This window comes from Eriocheir sinensis, unplaced genomic scaffold (genome assembly GCF_024679095.1).
Source record: "Eriocheir sinensis breed Jianghai 21 unplaced genomic scaffold, ASM2467909v1 Scaffold7, whole genome shotgun sequence".
In the NCBI taxonomy this organism is placed as follows: domain Eukaryota; kingdom Metazoa; phylum Arthropoda; class Malacostraca; order Decapoda; family Varunidae; genus Eriocheir; species Eriocheir sinensis.
In genome coordinates, this window is record NW_026112053.1 from 172,501 (window position 1) to 177,500 (window position 5,000).

General features: G+C 48.6%; 1 protein-coding gene across 2 annotated transcripts in view; it reads right to left on the bottom strand.

Annotated features, from left to right (window-relative positions):
* LOC126993943 (uncharacterized) overlaps nt 1-5,000 on the bottom strand; it is a 79,904-nt gene that overhangs the window by 60,274 nt on the left and 14,630 nt on the right. The window lies entirely within an intron of this gene.

A 5,000-nucleotide genomic window follows, 5' to 3' on the forward strand; every position in this document is an offset into this window, starting at 1 on the left:
AGGGAGGAGGAAGACAGGAAGACAGGAAGATAGAAAGGGAGGAGGAAGATTGGGAGGCGGATTGAAGGGGAAGGGAGGAGGAAGACAGGAAGACAGGAAGATAGGAAGGGAGGAGGAAGATTGGGGGACGGATTGAGGGGGAAAGGGAGGAGGAAGACAGGAAGACAGGAAGGGAGGAGGAAGACAGGAAGACAGAAGAGAGGAGGAGGAGGATTGGGAGGGACGGGTGTCAGGGAGGAAGACATGAGGGAAGGAGAGTGGAAGGAAGATTGAGGGGAGGAGGGAGGAGGAAGAAGAGGGGAAGATTATAAAGTGGGCGGGGACGGGAGGAGGAAGACAGGAGAGGATGAGGAAGAGTGGGGGTAAGGGGAAAAGGGAGGGGGAAGGGGGGTAGACAGGAAACATGGAAATGCAGGCAACAGAAAGCATATTGGCTCATTAGGAGGTTGCCCGCTCTGGTGGTTTACTCTGCTGGCCAGCCAATTGGTGCCGTGGAGCAGATGAAGGCACCTCGGTGTTCAGTTCACTCCTGACGCAGCGAAATGACGGTCGAGTTGATTTTTAAGAGTTGATGGTTTTCGCATTTACCACTTCAGCAGGGAGGTCGTTCCAGTGGCGGATGACTCGATTTGAAAAGAAACTCCTGTTAGTGTCTGTACTACATCGCCTTGCTTGAATTGGTAGACCGTTATCTCTAGTTCTTGTGCTGGTTAGTAACTAAAAAAAGACTTGGAGTGACCGACGTTACTGAGAATTCATGTATACTTGATGACCTGAATCATATCTCCTTGTAAGTGTCTCTTTTCCAGCGTGAAGAGGTTGAGTCGCCTGAGTCGTTCTTCAGGTTGCTGAGTCCTTAAAGGCGGAATCATTTTCGTGGCGCGTCGCTGAACTCTTTCCTCTGAACCGCTGAACTTTTGGCGGATGACTCGGTTTGAAAAGAAACTCCTTCCAATGTCTGTGTTACATTAACTCGACTGAATGGGTAAACCGTTATTTCTAATTCTTGAGTTGGTTTGCAGTTCAAAGAATTTGGAGTAATCGACGTTATTGAACTTTTTCAGGTACTTGAAGACTTGAATCATATCCCCTCGTAGGCGTCTTTTCTCCAATGTAAAGAGATTGAGTCGCTTGAGTCGTTCCTCGTACGGTTGAGCCCTTAAGGTTGGAATCATCTTCGTGGCGCGTCGTTGAATCCTTTCCAGTAAAGCAATGTCCTTTCTGTAATTAGGGGACCAGAACTGCACTGCATATTCAAGGTGAGGTCTTACCACTGAATTATACAAAGACATCATTAACTTCTGGCGTCCTGCACTCGAAGTTCCACGCCATGAACCCGAGCATGGTGCCGGCTTTGTTATATGCTTGTTACAGTGGTTCGCATGTTTCAGGTCACTGCTGATGGTGACCCCAAGATCCAGTTCCTCCTGCACGACCGACAGAGGCTTACCACGCATGCTGTAGGGTATATTATATGGTATGTCTGTTGTATGTATGGTATGTATGGAGAGGGAGGGAGGGAGATTGAAGGGACAAGGAGGAAGCTGGGAAGAAGGAAGACAAGATGAGGAGGAGAGGAGGAGAGGGGGAAAGGGTAGGACTGGAAGGGGAGAAGTAGAGGAGGAAGACTGGGGAGAAGGGGAGGAAGACGAGGAGAGAGAAAGAGAGGATGCGGGAGGAGAAGGAAAGGAGGAGGGAGACAGGAGGAGGAAGAGGGGGAGAGGAGGAGAAGAGGAGAGAGAAGAAGGGAATAGAAGATAAGACTGATAGAAGAGAGAGAGAGAGAGAGAGAGAGAGAGAGAGAGAGAGAGAGAGAGAGAGAGAGAGAGAGAGAGAGAGAGAGAGAGAGAGAGAGAGAGAGAGAGAGAGAGATAAAATGGAGAAAAAAAATAGAAACAGGGGGAAGGAGAGATAAGAGAGGAAGGAGAAAGAACAGGAGGTGAGGGGAGAAGCAGGGGAGGGAAGGAGGAGGGTGGCAGGAAAAGAGAGAGGGAGGAAGGAGTGCCGGGCAATTTAAAAGATTGAAAAGAAGGAAGACAAGATGAGGAGAGGAGGAGAGGGGGACTGGAAGGAAGTAGAGGAGGAAGACTGAAGACGAGAGAAAGAGAGGATGTGGGAGGAGAAGGAGACAGGAGGAGGAAGAAAAAATAGAAACAGGGGGAAGGAGAGATAAAAAAAAGAGAGAGGGGAAGGAGGGAAAGGAGAAAGAACGGGAAAAAGAAGGTGAGGAGAGGAGAGAGGGAGAAGCAGGGGGAGGGAAGGAAGGAGGAGGGTGGCAGGAGGGACTGGAGGAAGGAAAGAGAGAGAGGGAGGAGAGAAGAAGGAAAATAGGAGTACCGGGCAATTTAAATCAGGTTGGCTTTTCAGGTTGTTTGATGCCTCTCAGTGGGCCGCAGAACAAGCTGAAGCACTCTGGCCGCACGCACAAGACCGTTCAAGTCACTCCCATCATAACCATAAACTTTGGCTGGTATTACAAGACCCTCTGCCATATCACATCAGCTATTTCTAGAGGTCAAAGAGTGGATCAATTGGGTTCTAATGAGTGTTTCTTTAGGTTCACGGTACAGAAGAAGGGTCACACTACCACCAGGGTCATAAAACTACTCCTGGAAATGCCCACAACTCCTACGAAAGCCTTGTCAAATGTGTGTTTCTTTAGGTTCACGGTACAGAGGAAGGGTCACACTACCACCAGAGTCATAAAACTACCCCTGGAAATGCCCACAACTCCTACGAAAGCCTTGTCAAATATGTGTTCTTGGGTGGCGATGTCTTGTAATACGACCCATAGTGTTTTTAAAGGAGATAAACGATTTCACACTAACTACATCTGCAGGAAGGTTGTTGCAGTGGCGAATGGTTCAGTTCGAGAAAAAAAATGAATCCCGCGAGCAAACAACCTCCTCATAAGCCAACATGATTTATATTGCCAGGAACTCCATTTTTCCTTCTCCTCTCTCTCTCTCTCTCTCTCTCTCTCTCTCTTTCCTCCAGTCCCTCCTGCCTCCCTCCTCCCCTTCCCTCTCCCCGCATCGCCTCCCTTGAATTGGTAGGTTATGTCTTGTTTTCGGGTCAACCTGGAGTTCAGACAGCTTAGAGTGGTCGACGTGATTGAACTTGGTGAGGTGCTCCAAAACCTGTGCCATGTCCCCGCGCAGTCGTCTCTTTTCCAGCGTGAAGAAATTGAGCCGCTCTTCATAAGGTTGGGTCCTCCGCGATGGTACGATTATCTCGGCTCGGCGTTGGACTCTCTCTAGTAATTTAATGTAATCTCTTGGAGCTGGGGACCGGACCAGCACTGTGTATTCCAGGCGAGGTGTCACACACGACTTACAGCACTGTGTATTCCAGGCGAGGTGTCACATACGAGTTACAGCACTGTGTATTCTAGGCGAGGTGTCACATACGACTTACAGCACTGTGTATTCCAGGCGAGGTGTCACATACGAGTTACAGCACTGTGTATTCCAGGCGAGGTGTCACATACGAGTTACAGCACTGTGTATTCCAGGCGAGGTGTCACATACGAGTTACAGCACTGTGTATTCCAGGCGAGGTGTCACATACGAGTTATACAAAGAGAACATGACTCTAATGACGTGATACTCGAAGCTACAAGGTTAGACTTAGTGCCTTGTGTGTTTGAGGTCACTGCTGATGGTGAACCCGAGATCAGATTCCTCCTTCCCGACCTGCAGAAACTTTCCATGCATGTTGTACGTGTGGTTACTGCTTCCGGACCCAAAGTGCATGATTACACTTGTCAAGGCTGAAGCTAAGTCTATATATACCAAGTCAAATCACTCTGCTTCAAAACTGCGACCGGTACGCGCAGGAGGCGGTTTTGGGGCGGAGCAGCGGGATGACGTCACTTGAAGCTAGAAAAAAAAATACCCGCCAGTTCAGGGGTGACTAAAGTTGGGGCCGTGTGTGCACTCTGGATGTGCATTCTCGCCTTCTTTCACAGCGCGTTCAGGCAAGCCACTGACGAAAAAATGTCTTTTTATTGTGCTATTGCGTGACTGTAATTGCAATGCCTACAAACGGCGGTGTGGGGTGTGAGGGAGGGCTTGTTGAAGTGATTGATTTAAATTAGTCCGCCTTTCCTCGTTTTCTCTAAATCCCTGTTTCTACATTCTCTAGTTTGGCTCCAAGCAGTGTCACGCATAAACCACGCCTCGGCCGTGTCTCCTCCCACAAACCTGCGTATGACTTGACTTGGTGTATATAGACTTAGGGCTGAAGGATATTTGCCACTTTTCAGACCACTGGATAATCTGATGAAGATCTTTCTAAATGAACTTGGCCGCCGTGAGGGCCATCCCAGCCACTCTGGTCTTGTGGACGTGCTTCGCGAGTGACATAGAGCCGTCCAGAGGCTTGGCTATTGAGCAATACCCCTTGTGTTCTACCGCTGAGCCAACACCTTATCCCCAGGCAGACCGAATCCTCTACCCGCTGACTACCTTACTGAGGAGTCGTTTGTGAGGCACCTTATCAAAGCTCCTCTGAAAGTCTAGACAGATAACAACACCTGGGAAGGAGGAGGAGGAGATGGATGGAAAAAGAAGAGAGGGAAAGAGCAATGAACAAGGAAGTAAGAAAAAGAAGATAAAGGAGGGTGAGAGAAAAGGAAGGCGTGAGAAGATAGAGAAGAAAGACAGAGGAAGGGAGAAAGAGAGGAAGGCAAGGAGAAAGGAAGGACGAGGAACAAGAAGAGGAAGGAAGAGAAAGAAAAGGAGGAAAAAAGTGTAAGGAAAGAGAAAAGAATGGAGAGGAAAGGAAGAGAACGAGAAGAAAATAGGAGAGAGAGAGAGAGAGAGAGAGAGAGAGAGAGAGAGAGAGAGAGAGAGTCACGTGGTTCATTACGTCATCGGTTTATGAGCCAAAAAATAACTCCCATCGATATTGTTTTCACTTAGAGAGAGAAGTGACAAGCACGGGAAACATGTAAGGAATGTATGAACGGAGAGAGAGAGAGAGAGACCTGCGGATTA